Source organism: Rhinichthys klamathensis, unplaced genomic scaffold, assembly GCF_029890125.1.
Source record: "Rhinichthys klamathensis goyatoka isolate OS25496 unplaced genomic scaffold, OSU_Roscu_1.1 h1tg000802l_1, whole genome shotgun sequence".
In the NCBI taxonomy this organism is placed as follows: Eukaryota; Metazoa; Chordata; class Actinopteri; order Cypriniformes; family Leuciscidae; genus Rhinichthys; species Rhinichthys klamathensis.
The window spans coordinates 82501-103241 of NW_026607194.1; the positions used below are offsets into that span (position 1 = coordinate 82501).

Sequence of the window (20741 nt, forward strand, 5' to 3'; positions counted from 1 at the left end):
CTAACACACTATTTTTATATAAATGTTTCATGACTTTATTATCTTGTAAATGCTACCCGCTAGGCTAACAGAGCAGCACATTATACCCTCATCATACATCATATCTCACAGTTTAGTAGCCATCCAATACCCTGTACCCTACAGATGCTGTGAGATAACAGAGAGACTGATATTGCTTTAGCAGGACCTGGAGAGAGCTCATTGTGGGAGAATGGGACCAGATACACCTCTTTTCATGAAGCTAATGGAAGTGAACAGTGCAGAGTGTGAGAGAAACAGATGCTGGATCAAAAGTTAAGAAATAATCTCCTGATCCAGCATCAGATGTGCTGCTAGTGAAGTAGAAGCGGGGCAATGATCACTTTCTAAAAACATGGCGAATGCCTGTGTAATTGCTGATGTAAGCATGTGCCAGCGTATGCACTCCAGTTCACAGTGTCACACCAGGAACAGCTAAAGGCCACAGTGGAGCACTGATCATCACCAATAGTCATGTTAGCAGAGCAGCTAATAGAGCAAGCATGGTATGAAGCAGAAATGCTATCAGCATCTGAGTGTGGTGGACCAGTACCTCTCAGAGCAGCTCCTAACACTAACCCTAACCTAACCCTAACCTGCAGCTCGTCTGGTCTTCAACGAGCCCAAAAGGGCCCACGTCACTCCTCTGCTCATCTCTCTGCACTGGCTACCACTCGCTGCTCGCATCAAGTTCAAGGCTTTGACGCTTGCATTGCTTACAGATTGACCACAGGTTCAGCTCCCTCCTACTTCCAGTCACTACTACAAGTCTACATCCCTACCAGAAGCCTACGATCGGTCAATGAGCGACGGCTCGTGGTACCATCACAGCGGGGCACAAAATCACTCTCCAGAACATTCTCATTCACGGTTCCATGCTGGTGGAATGATCTCCCCACCCTCATCCGGAATGCAGAATCCCTGACAACATTCAAAAGACAACTGAAAACTCATCTCTTCCGGGACCACTTAACATAAAAAAAAAAAAAAAAAAAAAAAAAAAAAAAATTCTTTCCTCTAAATCCTCGCTTGCCTGGCTTATGCTACTCCGAGCTATGTCTGAACTTTGTATTTTGAGCACTTCTTGCGTTGCTTTTGCCTCTTCACGATGACTCGCTTGGTTTAGTCCTCAGTTGTAAGTCGCTTTGGATAAAAGCGTCTGCTAAATGACTAAATGTAAATGTAAATGTAACCTATCTATCAGCATCTGAGTGTGGTGGACCAGTACCTCTCAGAGCAGCTCCTAACACTAACCCTAACCTATCTATCAGCACATTGACCTCTGTGGTTCCAAATGCTGGTGACAACAAGTGCCAAATCATTATGGCTACTCTGACAAGGTGAACTCAAATCCTGGAAATGATGAGCACTACAGTATATCATAATCATTAGTCTAACACATGCCAATGTATGGATGACGTAGGCTACATGTACGTGCATGTCCACAACACTTATTTCTGTTTAAGTGAGGTGTTGTGTATAGTTTCATGTCATTTTGGGAGAATCTGAACCAGTAGCTAAGCCAGAAGGGTGTCCAGTGTGGAAAAACTGCATCATCATTTGTTGAATTATTTTTACCATGTGTTATTCTTACCCTAAATTAAATCATGTGCTAGTATTTGACAATTCATTTATATAGTTTGCAAATATAGTCTTTTCCCATTCTCCTCTAACTGGCGAACTGCTGTCTTGGTGAGTGCATTTACATTTATTAATTTAGCAGACACTTTTATCCAAAGCGACTTACAAATGAAATGAGGAATACAACAAGCAATTTGTCTGTAGCAAGAAAAGTGCTAGCAATACATGGTTTCAATCATTGTCTTGAACAGTACAAGCAAGGTGAGCAATTGTTGTGAAGATTGTTTATTTTAACAATAGTTAGGAGTATGCAGTTAAAGAGTTTCAGAATCAATATAGACAATTTCTAAGGACGGTAACATTAACAACAGCCCAACTCACTTTCTGTTTTGTACCTTTTGTAAACAAGCGGGGTCTTGTATCTATGACACCACAGTCTTGACATGTTTCACCCAGTTCAAATGCAAGAAACCATCCAAGAACAAAGAAGCATGGCGGGCCTTGTGTGGAGGCCTCATATCCAGAGTTTGGTCTCATGCCTCACTTCTTTCAAATCTATTTTATTTATTTTATCTCCTCGGCTCTCAGAGGGTAAACATAATATCTGTTCTGTTGATTACAAGGTCTTGTAATAGTTTATTTTTATTTTATGAATGTCAATCTCTCTGTGAGCTGTTTAATAGTTCCAAATTTGTTCATTCATTAATGTGTTGTTTTTTAATATTAAATATAATATAGGCCTAAATGTCTTTTTACATCTACACTCTGTCATTTTATTTGTACAAAAAAAAAAACATAGGCTATCTGAATTTGAGCATAACATTTATTTATTTTATAACAGCATATAGCTTACACTATTTCAGAGCATATTATCAGAGCATATATGTCCATACATCATTTTATAAAGAAAACAAAAACCGCACAAGAAAAAAAAAAGAAAAAAAAAGCGCGGGTAATATTAATATAGCCTTAGTTCGCCGAGTGAGTGTCAGTAATGGCTGATACATCACACAGAACCTGAGGCTTTAAGTCCCCACCGCGACTATCGCCTCCTCTCCCCGCCCCTCCCCCACCCCTGGACCTCTCACCTGGGAGTCACAGATGCTCGAGAGGCACAGATGCTGCAGACTCGGCGCGGAGGAGACGGGATCGAGATGGCCGACGAAAAAGTAGGTTTTTGACTTTTTGTGCAAGGCTCTCAATATAATATGGTGCTGTTTATTTAACTTGCATATTGTTTGCAACCTATATATCGTATTATATATCATATATCGTAACGTAAAGGTCACGTCACTTTTCACCTTAAGCATAACCACAAAGCAGCTTTGGAGAAAGTATAGATTAATGTACCAAAATGACAGTAATGATCATAATAATATATCCATTAGGGCTTTAGATTCCTAAGAGTCTTAAGCTGTTTTAAGGCCACAGTTAGGATTGCATAGGTGACTGCATTCTAGCGGTAATCCGCTTTTAAACTTCGCCGAATTTAAAATGTTGTTGTCTTTATGTTATTTCTGAAAGACATATTTTGCGTCCCTGTTACTTCACCTAGATGTTTAGCTCAATTTTGGTAACATTAATTAAAGATTGCCAGGAGTTGCATCTGTAGCGGCCTACACGTGCAGCCATGTGAGTCTGAGGCCTGCAGGACTCATGACGTTTTATCACTCTAAACACCAATAATGTGATTCAACAAAGCAAGAGGGAAGTTTAATAAATTCAGAACAAGTTTTTTTCTACTTCTGTAATGCAGCTTTCAAGACCAGACAATAAATGGCATTTATTTTCAGTCAAAATGGTATGAAATTGTATTGGCTTATGTTACAATGTCAATTACTTTAATATATTGCCTAATTGTACCATTACAGTTTTAAATACAGTGCCATGTGATGTTAGACTATGATGTTTGACTGTCTATGACACTTGTGCTTGCAGGAAGATCAAACTAGGAATGGCAGCTCTGGATGCACAGGTGAGAATGAGAAGATCAAACAAAACACATTTTACTCATTTGTAGTATGTCAAATTCGTGTGCGTCATTTATTACTTAAAATAATTCTTAAAGCTTATATACATAGCTTAATGAATCCGAGTAACCGAGGTTTTTAAAAGCACAATCTTGAAGAAAAAGAAACATAGCCACGCTCCCTCCTTTCATTCTCTTGCAACACCATGCCAAATTCATGGTAGTGCATGAAATTTAATCTTTTAATCTGCTATCTTTTGTTTATAGGTAAATAATGTTTTAATTAATAACCGGTCAGTTTAAATAGAAGTTTAGAGGCCAATAGATTATTACAAAGTAATTAAGGGATGATTGTAGTAATTAATACAATCTAAGTTTAATCTATGTAAACTAAATTTTTTGTTGCAACTTGATCTGTAACTTTTCTTTACGGTTTTATTAAAAAAGAAAACAGATCATCTGTTAGAATTTAAGGCAAAAACGTGATTATATCTGCATATTTTAGTGAAAATGTTCATTTAAAAAAACATTCCAGTATTTTTACTTTTTTGTTAAACATTTGAAACGCTTTCAAATGACAGAAAGTTTGGTATTGTGTCATTGAACAATATAAATATGTCTAGCCATATGATCATGTTATTGTGAAACCAAAAGTGTACTTCTCATGTTCAATATAAAGATAAAAAATACCTCGCTGATATCTTACATTTATTTTAACATGCATTCATCGTTGGTGAAAATTAATTTCTAATGGCTAAATAAATTTGGGTAATTATCCCTAAACTCTGACATGGTTCAGTAACTGGACAAAGATATAATTACTTAACTGTACGTGCTGAGTAAATACAACATGTTGTCCTGTGTGCTGTCAATTTCAACAGATACTGTAGTTAAGTTTGTTTTGTTGTAATTTTTTTATCATTGTATGAAATTAAAAGTCACAGATCACATTAAATTTAAGGTAACTACAGGTTTTGCCAAAATGGTGTCATTGATGTCAGCCTTATTTTGATACTTATTTTAAGTCTATTGGTTCGTTATTCAATTCTGGTGATTATCTTGGGGTTTAAGCCTAGAACTATAGTTAGGAGGAAGTAAAATGGAAAATTTACTTCTTTGTAATTTACATTTCAGTGGATGATGTGACAGATGCCCCCGAAGAGAAGAGAAAGGTAGGCTATATCCACACTGGGCTCCAGACTAACTTTTCCACTGGTTGCACTGGTGCTACCAACTTTCTCAGTTGGTCGCACCAACACATGATTTGGTCGCACTTTTTTTTTTTTTTTTACTAAAGCGTTGTCTTTAGCACTCGCAGCTCAAACGGCAATGCACGACTAATAATGACTATTATTGGGACTGTCATATTACGTAATATTATAAAGAGAACAATATTGTAATAAAACATTGTGAATTATTTGGGTTTTGCCGTGTCGCGTTGTTCCAGGAAGAGCGTCCACAACACGAGTCATTCTGAATGGCACGTATTAAGCCTAGTTCACACTACATGATTTTAAAACGTCGGGCTGAACTGTGCGGTTCACACTACATGACTTGCTCTCTGTGAAATCAGGAGTGTTCAAGTTGTTGAGCTGTTCACACCACACGACACAACGTGATTGATCCGCAACAGGAGGTAACGCTCTACACGAGTTGACAACAACTCTGTCACCCAACGATTCTATCTTGTCCACAAACCACGTTTTCTCACGAAAAATCACGCGATAAAATGAACCGAAAATGACGCGAAACAGCACGCGCGCCAATACCCAGGGAAGAAGAGCACAACACGCGTATGGGCGTCAGACAGAAACTAAAGCTGCAAACTGTTTGCGCGATAATTTGCTCTAAAAAAAAACATACACTCTACAACTTCATTTTAAAAAAGAACACCCAGAACATCAACATTGTGGACATCGGCAATATACAGTTGACTTTCCTTTTTCCTAAAAGTATTTTAGTAAAACCTATGATTACAAACAGGGATATTCTTCCCGAAAAGCATAAGTAATTATATTTTTATGTCTACACATACTTGTATGTTTAATCTCTAGTTGCTCTGATTGGCTGTAGCTCTCAACATCACGTGAGGTTGAGTCGCGCGACAGCTCTGGATATCTAGCATGCTAGATATTTTTCTGGGCTCGGTGACGCGTCTGCGAGCGTCTTTGATGCATTGTTGGCTCTTTCATACTAACAGATTGGCGAGCGTTCATCGCGCGCTAATCACCCGCGATTTGCACGCGATAGCACCCTGACCTGTCGGCGAGCTCAACGATTTGCAAATCGGGCTCAAATCGGGCTTAAAATCACGTAGTGTGAACTAGGCTTTAGTTCAAGTTCACTTGTGGATTCACGTCATTTTGTGCAGATATGATTTGTAATATTATGTTTATTTTGTCTGATTAATCTCATATAGGATGCGTTTCTTTGAGTTAAATAACACGCTAGCAAAGTGCTCAACGGTTATTCATTCAGCGCGCTCCACTCAAGCAGCAATGCACGACTAATAATAACGATGAGTAATTTGGGACTGTCATATTACATAACATGAGAACACTATTTTATTAAATCATTGTGAATTCATTGGGTTTAGTTGCCGGGTTTAGTTGCCGTTTTCAGAGCGTTGTTCCAGGAAGAGCACGACCACAACAGTCACACATTCTGACAAGCACAAATCTGAGGCGGCGTTGGTGACACTTTCTATTAGTCGTTATATTTGATTATTAAATATTTAATTTAATTATTAATCACATCGAAACATTTTACAATCCTACTAGCTACTTCTCTCCGTCAATGTCTATGTCGAGTCAGGCAGTCACTGGGCAACTCCGCAGCTGAGCCGACCTCGGGATAAAATAGTCAGAATATAAACACTTATTATAGGCGTACCGTAGTGATTCAGGATAAGTCAAAAACACGGTTTGAAAAATGGATTCATGATGTACTCGTTCATTTTGAACATAAGTTACGGACTGCAGCAGCTGCTGATACAACGGCGTTCTGTTGCGCATGCGTGAATTTAACTGAGTCGTACATGACCATGCACTCGCACAAATGCGACCACATAAAATTTTAACTCGCACATTCTCAAAAAATGGTCGCAGTCTGGAACCCTGCCACAGATAAACATATATATTAGGGATGGTAAGATTCACAGATTCGCAATGGTGCATCGACATAAAAGCTAACAATGCGATGCATCGATTTAAATAAGTATGCATCGGATACAAGTTGGCATTTGTATCGCGATGTATCTTTATGTATATTTCTATGTATATTTCTAACATATCTGCATTGGTAAAAAACTATTTGTTCATATATAATTATTAGTAGATGTGCTATACTTTTACTATTTAGAAAGTGACCAATCATTTGTGACCAATATTTTATTATGTAACTGCTGCGTTCACACCGGACGCGGATAGAGCGTCTGTAGTGGGTGACTTCCCTGTTAAGTTAATAAAGACGCGTTGACGCGGGTCTGGAGGTCCTGATAGACGCGAGGATAGACGCGATTTCGCCTCATTCGCGCGTCCAGTTCGACTAGATTGATTTCTCCTTTCTGAACTGTTGCTGGAGCGTTCTCTCAGCACCACTGCTGACGTTGCTGTACGTGAATATGACGGATTACAACACTACAGAGTGCGAGGCGTGTCCTGAGCGTCACATACCGTTAATGTAAAGACGCGTTGACGCGGGTCTGTATGATAAAGCAATAACCACTATCGTAATTCACGAGTTCACATTTACATCAATTAAACAGAGTAAAGATTATGCGTATTTGGCGTGCTGTCCAGGGGGAGGGCTCCGAGCTCGGAAATTTTTGCCCGAACCCAGAGTGCTCCCCCCTTGTTGTAAGAGTATTTAGGAGAAGAAGTGAGGAGATGGGGTGGTGGAGGGATGCTGTTAGACTGTCAATGAACTGAGTTAAGTTTGCTGAATATATACCTCTTACCTCATTGATTGGGAGTGTGCTCCACTCGTGTCTAATTAGGCTTGATTACCTGAATGTGCTCCACATGTGTTTAATTATCTGAACATGCTCCTCCCGAACTTTGTTAGGAAACATCATTAGTAGTGAATCGCGTTGCACCGCTTCATAATAGTAGTGAATCGTGCTGCACCACGTCATAATAGTAGTGAATCGTGCTGCACCGCTTCATAATAGTAGTGAATCGTGCTGCACCACGTCGTAATAGTAGTGAATCGTGCTGCACCACGTCATAATAGTAGTGAATCAAGCTGCACCACGTCGTAATAGTAGTGAATCAAGCTGCACCACGTCATAATAGTAGTGAATCAAGCTGCACCACGTCGTAATAGTAGTGAATCAAGCTGCACCACGTCGTAATAGTAGTGAATCAAGCTGCACCACGTCATAATAGTAGTGAATCAAGCTGCACCACGTCGTAATAGTAGTGAATCAAGCTGCACCACGTCGTAATAGTAGTGAATCGTGTTGCACCACGTCGTAATAGTAGTGAATCGTGCTGCACCACGTCATAATAGTAGTGAATCGTGCTGCACCGCTTCATAATAGTAGTGAATCGTGCTGCACCACGTCATAATAGTAGTGAATCAAGCTGCACCACGTCGTAATAGTAGTGAATCGTGCTGCACCACGTCATAATAGTAGTGAATCGTGTTGCACCTAGTGCTGCCACTAACGACTAATTTTCTAACGACTAATCTTTCGACTAATTTTTCGATTAGTCGACTAATCTAAACGACTAATTAAAAAAAAAATCAAGTGTTTATTTCGTTGTGTCCATTTTATTTTTAACTCAACTGAAGGGCCAAAACATAAAATGTCACCTGTTCAAAAACATTATGTATTAACAATCTAAGCATTACTGCATTTCCATTAGGCTATACCATATTAGTCAGAGTCCTAATCTAATCCTCTAATAACAAACATGTATGTATTACTTAAATTAGCTCTTTGTTCTGCCTTAAAAAATGTACAGTAAGCTAATAATGATTAATTTATGTACATTTCTGAAAAGCATAACTGATAACATCACTCTGAATAGTAAAGTAGATGCAATGCATTTTCTGTGAAAAGCGCTATACAAATAAATTGGAATTGAATTGAAAGAGTCTGGACTAGCCCATGAGTCGCGCTGAAAGCAGGCAGGCACGCAGTTATGTAGCTCGCGTTTACACTTGCGTGCATGGCGGGCCCGTGCCGCGGTTCGCGTGAATGTGAAAGCAACACGGACTCGGGAGCGCTTGTTCAGGAAGTTAAGTAACCTGCCCATGCGTTTTAGCTGATTATGATGCATTTAGTTAAATAAAACACATGTAAGGGATGATAGTGTTGATGATTTACCTTGGATACGCGAGAGTTGAGTCTGCAGTGTATTCGCGCATTGCGCGTGCAATCAGGGCAACACATTTGGAAATCCACTGTCTCCTCAAAAGAGTCCGTTTGAAAAACACAATATATTGACCCGCGTTCTGTTTTCTATCATGCGCCGTACACGTTTGCGATGGCATAAGATGCACGCAAACTCAACAGGGTTCGATAGAATTGAGTGTGAAACCAGACCAACGCTGCGGGGGCGCCGGGAACAATCGCGCTCGCGCTCGGACTCGGACCGCAGCAAACGAGCCCACTGTGAAAGCTCCATCACCTGCCTCCGCAATTTTTCATATCAAAGCAGTGAAGGCGGGCGGGAACGTGAAGGAAAATGATAGCAGATAAACCAGCAGGGTGCGCACGGCGCACAGACTGGTGTGTGGAGGTGAATTACAGTGAGCCGTTTGTGACGGGAGACCAAAAATAAATAGCGGTCAATAGTAAAACGACACGTCGACTAAAAAAATTGCCGTCGACTAATTTGCATGGTCGATTACGTCGACTAAGTCGACTAATCGCGGCAGCACTAGTTGCACCACGTCGTAATAGTAGTGAATCGTGCTGCACCACGTCGTAATAGTAGTGAATCAATCTGCACCACGTCATAATAGTAGTGAATCGTGCTGCACCACGTCGTAATAGTAGTGAATCGTGAAGCACCGCGTCGTAATAGTAGTGAATCGTGTTGCACCACGTCGTAATAGTAGTGAATCGTGTTGCACCACGTCGTAATAGTAGTGAATCGTGCTGCACCACGTCGTAATAGTAGTGAATCGTGTTGCACCACGTCGTAATAGTAGTGAATCGTGCTGCACCACGTCGTAATAGTAGTGAATCGTGTTGCACCACGTCGTAATAGTAGTGAATCAAGCTGCACCGCTTCATAATAGTAGTGAATCGTGCTGCACCACGTCATAATAGTAGTGAATCGTGTTGCACCACGTCCTAATAGTAGTGAATCAATCTGCACCACGTCATAATAGTAGTGAACCGTGTTGCACCACGTCGTAATAGTAGTGAATCGTGTTGCACCACGTCGTAATAGTAGTGAATCGTGTTGCACCACGTCGTAATAGTAGTGAATCAATCTGCACCACGTCGTAATAGTAGTGAATCGTGCTGCACCACGTCGTAATAGTAGTGAATCGTGCTGCACCACGTCGTAATAGTAGTGAATCGTGCTGCACCACGTCGTAATAGTAGTGAATCAAGCTGCACCACGTCGTAATAGTAGTGAATCGTGCTGCACCACGTCATAATAATAGTGAATCGTGTTGCACCACGTCGTAATAGTAGTGAATCGTGCTGCACCACGTCGTAATAGTAGTGAATCGTGTTGCACCACGTCGTAATAGTAGTGAATCGTGCTGCACCACGTCGTAATAGTAGTGAATCGTGTTGCACCACGTCGTAATAGTAGTGAATCGTGCTGCACCACGTCGTAATAGTAGTGAATCGTGCTGCACCACGTCGTAATAGTAGTGAATCGTGTTGCACCACGTCGTAATAGTAGTGAATCGTGCTGCACCACGTCGTAATAGTAGTGAATCGTGCTGCACCGCGTCATAATAGTAGTGAATCGTGTTGCACCACGTCATAATAGTAGTGAATCGTGTTGCACCACGTCGTAATAGTAGTGAATCGTGAAGCACCGCGTCGTAATAATAGTGAATCGTGAAGCACCACGTCATAATAGTAGTGAATCGTGTTGCACCACGTCATAATAGTAGTGAATCGTGTTGCACCACGTCGTAATAGTAGTGAATCGTGAAGCACCACGTCATAATAGTAGTGAATCGTGTTGCACCACGTCGTAATAGTAGTGAATCGTGAAGCACCACGTCATAATAGTAGTGAATCGTGAAGCACCACGTCATAATAGTAGTGAATCGTGTTGCACCACGTCGTAATAGTAGTGAATCGTGAAGCACCACGTCATAATAGTAGTGAATCGTGTTGCACCGCGTCATAATAGTAGTGAATCGTGTTGCACCACGTCGTAATAGTAGTGAATCAAGCTGCACCACGTCATAATAGTAGTGAATCGTGTTGCACCACGTCGTAATAGTAGTGAATCGTGAAGCACCACGTCATAATAGTAGTGAATCGTGTTGCACCACGTCATAATAGTAGTGAATCGTGAAGCACCACGTCATAATAGTAGTGAATCGTGAAGCACCGCGTCGTAATAATAGTGAATCGTGAAGCACCACGTCATAATAGTAGTGAATCGTGTTGCACCACGTCGTAATAGTAGTGAATCGTGAAGCACCACGTCATAATAGTAGTGAATCGTGTTGCACCACGTCGTAATAGTAGTGAATCGTGAAGCACCGCGTCGTAATAGTAGTGAATCGTGTTGCACCACGTCGTAATAGTAGTGAATCGTGCTGCACCGCGTCGTAATAGTAGTGAATCGTGAAGCACCGCGTCGTAATAGTAGTGAATCGTGTTGCACCACGTCGTAATAGTAGTGAATCGTGTTGCACCACGTCGTAATAGTAGTGAATCGTGTTGCACCACGTCGTAATAGTAGTGAATCGTGTTGCACCACGTCGTAATAGTAGTGAATCGTGTTGCACCACGTCGTAATAGTAGTGAATCGTGTTGCACCACGTCGTAATAGTAGTGAATCAAGCTGCACCACGTCGTAATAGTAGTGAATCGTGTTGCACCACGTCGTAATAGTAGTGAATCGTGTTGCACCGCGTCGTAATAGTAGTGAATCGTGTTGCACCGCGTCGTAATAGTAGTGAATCGTGAAGCACCGCGTCGTAATAGTAGTGAATCGTGTTGCACCGCGTCGTAATAGTAGTGAATCGTGTTGCACCACGTCGTAATAGTAGTGAATCAAGCTGCACCACGTCGTAATAGTAGTGAATCGTGTTGCACCACGTCGTAATAGTAGTGAATCGTGCTGCACCGCGTCGTAATAGTAGTGAATCGTGTTGCACCGCGTCGTAATAGTAGTGAATCGTGCTGCACCACGTCGTAATAGTAGTGAATCGTGTTGCACCGCGTCGTAATAGTAGTGAATCGTGTTGCACCGCGTCGTAATAGTAGTGAATCGTGCTGCACCACGTCGTAATAGTAGTGAATCAAGCTGCACCACGTCGTAATAGTAGTGAATCGTGCTGCACCACGTCGTAATAGTAGTGAATCGTGTTGCACCACGTCGTAATAGTAGTGAATCGTGAAGCACCACGTCATAATAGTAGTGAATCGTGCTGCACCACGTCGTAATAGTAGTGAATCGTGCTGCACCACGTCGTAATAGTAGTGAATCGTGCTGCACCACGTCGTAATAGTAGTGAATCGTGCTGCACCACGTCGTAATAGTAGTGAATCGTGCTGCACCACGTCGTAATAGTAGTGAATCGTGCTGCACCACGTCATAATAATAGTGAATCGTGTTGCACCACGTCGTAATAGTAGTGAATCGTGCTGCACCACGTCGTAATAGTAGTGAATCGTGCTGCACCACGTCGTAATAGTAGTGAATCGTGCTGCACCACGTCGTAATAGTAGTGAATCGTGCTGCACCACGTCGTAATAGTAGTGAATCGTGCTGCACCACGTCGTAATAGTAGTGAATCGTGCTGCACCACGTCATAATAATAGTGAATCGTGTTGCACCACGTCGTAATAGTAGTGAATCGTGCTGCACCACGTCGTAATAGTAGTGAATCGTGCTGCACCACGTCATAATAATAGTGAATCGTGTTGCACCACGTCGTAATAGTAGTGAATCGTGCTGCACCACGTCGTAATAGTAGTGAATCGTGTTGCACCGCGTCGTAATAGTAGTGAATCGTGTTGCACCGCGTCGTAATAGTAGTGAATCGTGCTGCACCACGTCGTAATAGTAGTGAATCAAGCTGCACCACGTCGTAATAGTAGTGAATCGTGTTGCACCACGTCATAATAGTAGTGAATCGTGCTGCACCACGTCGTAATAGTAGTGAATCGTGCTGCACCACGTCGTAATAGTAGTGAATCGTGCTGCACCACGTCGTAATAGTAGTGAATCGTGTTGCACCACGTCGTAATAGTAGTGAATCGTCCTGCACCACGTCGTAATAGTAGTGAATCGTGCTGCACCACGTCATAATAATAGTGAATCGTGTTGCACCACGTCGTAATAGTAGTGAATCGTGCTGCACCACGTCGTAATAGTAGTGAATCGTGTTGCACCACGTCGTAATAGTAGTGAATCGTGCTGCACCACGTCGTAATAGTAGTGAATCGTGTTGCACCACGTCGTAATAGTAGTGAATCGTGCTGCACCACGTCGTAATAGTAGTGAATCGTGCTGCACCGCGTCGTAATAGTAGTGAATCGTGAAGCACCGCGTCGTAATAGTAGTGAATCGTGTTGCACCACGTCGTAATAGTAGTGAATCGTGTTGCACCACGTCGTAATAGTAGTGAATCGTGAAGCACCACGTCATAATAGTAGTGAATCGTGCTGCACCACGTCGTAATAGTAGTGAATCGTGCTGCACCACGTCGTAATAGTAGTGAATCGTGCTGCACCACGTCGTAATAGTAGTGAATCGTGCTGCACCACGTCGTAATAGTAGTGAATCGTGCTGCACCACGTCGTAATAGTAGTGAATCGTGCTGCACCACGTCATAATAATAGTGAATCGTGTTGCACCACGTCGTAATAGTAGTGAATCGTGCTGCACCACGTCGTAATAGTAGTGAATCGTGCTGCACCACGTCATAATAATAGTGAATCGTGTTGCACCACGTCGTAATAGTAGTGAATCGTGCTGCACCACGTCGTAAAAGTAGTGAATCGTGTTGCACCGCGTCGTAATAGTAGTGAATCGTGTTGCACCGCGTCGTAATAGTAGTGAATCGTGCTGCACCACGTCGTAATAGTAGTGAATCAAGCTGCACCACGTCGTAATAGTAGTGAATCGTGTTGCACCACGTCATAATAGTAGTGAATCGTGCTGCACCACGTCGTAATAGTAGTGAATCGTGCTGCACCACGTCGTAATAGTAGTGAATCGTGCTGCACCACGTCGTAATAGTAGTGAATCGTGTTGCACCACGTCGTAATAGTAGTGAATCGTGCTGCACCACGTCGTAATAGTAGTGAATCGTGCTGCACCACGTCATAATAATAGTGAATCGTGTTGCACCACGTCGTAATAGTAGTGAATCGTGCTGCACCACGTCGTAATAGTAGTGAATCGTGTTGCACCACGTCGTAATAGTAGTGAATCGTGCTGCACCACGTCGTAATAGTAGTGAATCGTGTTGCACCACGTCGTAATAGTAGTGAATCGTGCTGCACCACGTCGTAATAGTAGTGAATCGTGCTGCACCACGTCGTAATAGTAGTGAATCGTGTTGCACCACGTCGTAATAGTAGTGAATCGTGCTGCACCACGTCGTAATAGTAGTGAATCGTGCTGCACCGCGTCATAATAGTAGTGAATCGTGTTGCACCACGTCGTAATAGTAGTGAATCAAGCTGCACCACGTCATAATAGTAGTGAATCGTGTTGCACCACGTCGTAATAGTAGTGAATCGTGAAGCACCACGTCATAATAGTAGTGAATCGTGTTGCACCACGTCATAGTAGTGAATCGTGAAGCACCACGTCGTAATAGTAGTGAATCGTGAAGCACCACGTCATAATAGTAGTGAATCGTGAAGCACCGCGTCGTAATAATAGTGAATCGTGAAGCACCACGTCATAATAGTAGTGAATCGTGTTGCACCACGTCGTAATAGTAGTGAATCGTGAAGCACCACGTCATAATAGTAGTGAATCGTGTTGCACCACGTCGTAATAGTAGTGAATCGTGAAGCACCGCGTCGTAATAGTAGTGAATCGTGTTGCACCACGTCGTAATAGTAGTGAATCGTGAAGCACCGCGTCGTAATAGTAGTGAATCGTGAAGCACCACGTCATAATAGTAGTGAATCGTGTTGCACCACGTCGTAATAGTAGTGAATCGTGAAGCACCACGTCATAATAGTAGTGAATCGTGTTGCACCACGTCGTAATAGTAGTGAATCGTGAAGCACCGCGTCGTAATAGTAGTGAATCGTGTTGCACCACGTCGTAATAGTAGTGAATCGTGCTGCACCACGTCGTAATAGTAGTGAATCGTGTTGCACCACGTCGTAATAGTAGTGAATCGTGTTGCACCACGTCGTAATAGTAGTGAATCGTGTTGCACCACGTCGTAATAGTAGTGAATCGTGTTGCACCACGTCGTAATAGTAGTGAATCGTGCTGCACCACGTCGTAATAGTAGTGAATCGTGTTGCACCACGTCGTAATAGTAGTGAATCGTGTTGCACCACGTCGTAATAGTAGTGAATCGTGTTGCACCACGTCGTAATAGTAGTGAATCGTGCTGCACCACGTCGTAATAGTAGTGAATCGTGTTGCACCACGTCGTAATAGTAGTGAATCGTGTTGCACCACGTCGTAATAGTAGTGAATCGTGTTGCACCACGTCGTAATAGTAGTGAATCAAGCTGCACCACGTCGTAATAGTAGTGAATCGTGTTGCACCACGTCGTAATAGTAGTGAATCGTGCTGCACCACGTCGTAATAGTAGTGAATCGTGTTGCACCACGTCGTAATAGTAGTGAATCGTGTTGCACCACGTCGTAATAGTAGTGAATCGTGCTGCACCGCGTCGTAATAGTAGTGAATCGTGTTGCACCGCGTCGTAATAGTAGTGAATCGTGTTGCACCACGTCGTAATAGTAGTGAATCGTGCTGCACCGCGTCGTAATAGTGAATCGTGAAGCACCGCGTCGTAATAGTAGTGAATCGTGTTGCACCGCGTCGTAATAGTAGTGAATCGTGTTGCACCACGTCGTAATAGTAGTGAATCGTGTTGCACCACGTCGTAATAGTAGTGAATCGTGCTGCACCGCGTCGTAATAGTAGTGAATCGTGCTGCACCACGTCGTAATAGTAGTGAATCGTGCTGCACCACGTCATAATAGTAGTGAATCGTGTTGCACCACGTCGTAATAGTAGTGAATCGTGCTGCACCACGTCGTAATAGTAGTGAATCGTGCTGCACCGCGTCGTAATAGTAGTGAATCGTGAAGCACCGCGTCGTAATAGTAGTGAATCGTGTTGCACCACGTCGTAATAGTAGTGAATCGTGTTGCACCACGTCGTAATAGTAGTGAATCGTGCTGCACCGCGTCGTAATAGTAGTGAATCGTGAAGCACCGCGTCGTAATAGTAGTGAATCGTGTTGCACCGCGTCGTAATAGTAGTGAATCGTGTTGCACCACGTCATAATAGTAGTGAATCGTGCTGCACCACGTCGTAATAGTAGTGAATCGTGCTGCACCACGTCGTAATAGTAGTGAATCGTGTTGCACCACGTCGTAATAGTAGTGAATCGTGCTGCACCACGTCATAATAGTAGTGAATCGTGCTGCACCACGTCATAATAGTAGTGAATCGTGCTGCACCATGTCGTAATAGTAGTGAATCGTGCTGCACCGCGTCGTAATAGTAGTGAATCGTGTTGCACCACGTCGTAATAGTAGTGAATCGTGCTGCACCGCGTCGTAATAGTAGTGAATCGTGAAGCACCGCGTCGTAATAGTAGTGAATCGTGTTGCACCACGTCGTAATAGTAGTGAATCGTGTTGCACCACGTCGTAATAGTAGTGAATAGTGTTGCACCGCGTCGTAATAGTAGTAAATCGTGTTGCACCGCGTCGTAATAGTAGTGAATCGTGCTGCACCACGTCGTAATAGTAGTGAATCGTGTTGCACCACGTCGTAATAGTAGTGAATCGTGTTGCACCGCGTCGTAATAGTAGTGAATCGTGTTGCACCACGTCGTAATAGTAGTGAATCGTGTTGCACCGCGTCGTAATAGTAGTGAATCGTGCTGCACCACGTCGTAATAGTAGTGAATCAAGCTGCACCACGTCGTAATAGTAGTGAATCGTGCTGCACCACGTCGTAATAGTAGTGAATCAAGCTGCACCACGTCGTAATAGTAGTGAATCGTGCTGCACCACGTCGTAATAGTAGTGAATCGTGCTGCACCACGTCGTAATAGTAGTGAATCGTGTTGCACCACGTCGTAATAGTAGTGAATCGTGCTGCACCACGTCGTAATAGTAGTGAATCGTGTTGCACCACGTCGTAATAGTAGTGAATCAAGCTGCACCACGTCATAATAATAGTGAATCGTGCTGCACCACGTCGTAATAGTAGTGAATCGTGCTGCACCACGTCATAATAATAGTGAATCGTGTTGCACCACGTCGTAATAGTAGTGAATCGTGCTGCACCACGTCGTAATAGTAGTGAATCGTGTTGCACCACGTCGTAATAGTAGTGAATCAAGCTGCACCACGTCATAATAATAGTGAATCGTGCTGCACCACGTCGTAATAGTAGTGAATCGTGCTGCACCACGTCATAATAATAGTGAATCGTGTTGCACCACGTCGTAATAGTAGTGAATCGTGTTGCACCACGTCGTAATAGTAGTGAATCAAGCTGCACCACGTCATAATAATAGTGAATCGTGCTGCACCACGTCGTAATAGTAGTGAATCGTGCTGCACCACGTCGTAATAGTAGTGAATCAAGCTGCACCACGTCGTAATAGTAGTGAATCGTGCTGCACCACGTCGTAATAGTAGTGAATCAAGCTGCACCACGTCGTAATAGTAGTGAATCAAGCTGCACCACGTCGTAATAGTAGTGAATCGTGTTGCACCACGTCGTAATAGTAGTGAATCGTGTTGCACCACGTCGTAATAGTAGTGAATCGTGCTGCACCACGTCGTAATAGTAGGTGAGGAGAAAAACATTAAACTTGCCGCTGTTCTTCATTCAGCTTGTCTCGCCATCTGGCAAGTGGGGCAACTGGACATTTCTTCTCGGCTAGCTTGTTTATTAACAATAGCTTGTGCCACATTTGTGTGCTCCTTGCTCTTTTCATGTTTGTCAAATAAAGGATGGTTGAAATTCTTTGAGAATTTCCTTTATAAAACGCACCTGTTTTGTCTGCTAGATGTGGACTTGATCGGCAAATCTTGCACCACATTTCAGTGCACTCATCGTTAGCTTCAAGCAACAAAGTATTTTTTTTCGGCTCTGGCTCCAGTTGGCGTTTCTTTGTAGGTGGCGAAACGCCAAAGAAGCTGCTTAATGTCTGTTGCTTTTTGGACATCTCTGACAGTATAACTTAGTTGACAAGCAACATGTCATGTGTAAGGTTAGATGAGAAGATCGGTTAAGTATGCAAAGGTGCGGAGTAACCGTCGCATTACGCATTCCTGATTTTTGTCGCACATGCATAGCTGCATACCAGTTATGTGCACCCGTGGTTATAGACAATATAAAAATATTTAGTTTGTTACCTATTAATTTTATCTGTATGGTTACTGTGTTTTATAGAGAAAGTACTGATGGACTGTGATGGATCAGACTCTGAAAATGAGACTGGAAATGGTGCTTCACCTTCAGATTCAGCAGGTATGTAGTCAGCTACTGAAAGGGAATGATAAGAAAGCTAGAAAAGGCTTCTTACGTCTTCTTAAGTCTCACCAGTTTAAACATTCACGTGATCTTAAACTATTCGGTAGGCTACTTGTGCGCTGTCGAGATTTCTGTCGGGTTTTTTTTCGTCACACATACAAGCCGCCTCACAAACAGCTCACGGGTAACAAACTTTATTTTTCGTGGATTATATCACTTTAACAGTCAAAAACATGCGAAAATCATGTCAATTTCGGTCTTGGTGAGTATCCTCTAAACACATTCGGTTATGTCTTAATAAGCATACATCGCACGTGACCGTATAATGTTGGTACTACAGGATCTGTGCACGAGCTCACAGTGACAGCAGCCATATGTCTAGTCTGTCAGTAATTTGGTTGTCAAAACAACAAAACATAGCTTTAATTTTAATGAATCAGGATTAATATCCTATGTATTTAATTTAGTCAGGACTAAAATACTACCCTGTGTTATTTTACATTTGATTAATTTATTCAGTCTCTGTAGTATTTCTGAATACTAGTGTCAGACCTAAGCAAAAACTTTTCTCTTTATAGGTATCTTTATTCTATTGTATTTATTTGTGCTACTTTTTTTCAATTTAATTCAAAGATTGAAATCAAGCTTCCTTGTGTTGTATAAATTCTTAAGAACAAAAATACCCCATTGTAAAAATGCAATGAGTGAGCATATAGGAGATAAAAGTAATTAAAAAAAAAGTCTAAACTTCCCCCATCAAATAAAAAAAATATTTTTTAATTAACCCCCCCCCCCTGGATAAAGACTGTAAAGACTGCACAATTTGTCAAGAAGAAAACACTGTGGGGTGCGGCAGCTTTAGTTAGGTCCTATAACTAAAATGTTTAGTTTCTAAAGGCTTAAACATGTAAAGAAAAGAATTTACTTCTTCAATTTCCCAAGCAGTATTTTATGGTTAAGACCAATAAAGCCTAAATATTGTCACATTTTCAACCATGATAACTAGATTTTAGCAAACATGTATGTATAAAACTGTAAAGAAATGAGAGAAAAAACAAAGAACATGTATTTATTTGATATGTTATTCACGTTCATGTCGTGTGGGAATAAAATAAAAATAACTTTTATCCCAATCACAATTACTAATATTTATTTTTATTTTATTCAGTATCTTCACAAAACCCACGGAGAAAGTGGTCTAAAGAGGAGATCCAGGCTGTGGAAAACACTCTGATGAACAACATCCACTCTGGGAAGGTTCCTGGTAAAGCCCAATGCATGGAGTGCATTGAAAGGTCACCAGCAGCACTTCAGGGGAGAAGTTGGGAGGGGGTGAAATTTTATGTTAAAAATCGTATGCTTTAAAGCGAAAAATGTAAAAGTCCTTTACCTAGATGGGGGTTTATTTTCTGTTTGGGCAACAAGTTCAAAATGTGTTTCAAAACTCAAGTGAAAACACTGGTACTTAAATAAATGTTCAAGAGCATTAAGAAAACATAGATTCTTGTTTTTTTTTGTAATAGCCCAAATGTCCAAACTTCTCTTGGGGAAGTTTATGGGGGTTCTACGTCAAATGTCTTCTACTCAAAAGAATTCGGTGTGGTCCCAAAATTGTGGCACACTTGCATAAAAAATATAGATGGATAAACAGACCGATATAAAGACATACAGATGCCAGATTGATAGATAATACAGATAGATAATACAGTTTTGTGTTGAGTTTAAGGATAAAAGATTTCCTCTTTTCTTTTTCTCTTTTTAAGAAGAGAGAGGACAACAAAATCATCCTCACTGCTTAAAGACTGTTTTGTATTGTTTGGCGATTTTTTCCACAACGAATTAATACATATTGGACTCATGGGGCTTCCCAGGTTTCTGTACGTGACAAATTTGTAGTATTACGAATAAGAAAAACACAAATAGCAGTATATTTCGCAACCCTGTTGAATGCCAGGCATGTGCTGTTTTAATTCAGAGTTGATTCCAGTATGCGCAGATCATTATTCAGCAAACACAATTATACCCGTGGGGTCAATGCCCCATGACCATTTCCTGCTTGTCATACAACATGACTGTCTTATTTATCAAAATGTGGACCTTTTCAGATTCTCAGAGTTGAAGAAAAATAGATTCCTGTTAATCAGGAAGTGAGGTGAGGCTGTTGTCACTTTTTACATCCATACAAATGGTCTATTCAAATATAGGGAATTAGTGAATTGTAAAATGAAGTAAAAATCCATACAAATATAAATATAGACAATTCTCCCTTTTAAACAATTCTTTAATGATTATCTAAACT

At 41.7% G+C, this 20741-nt stretch overlaps 1 protein-coding gene across 8 annotated transcripts in view; it reads right to left on the bottom strand.

Moving 5' to 3' along the window:
* LOC130078040 (uncharacterized) overlaps nt 1-20741 on the bottom strand; it is a 51665-nt gene that overhangs the window by 10543 nt on the left and 20381 nt on the right. The window lies entirely within an intron of this gene.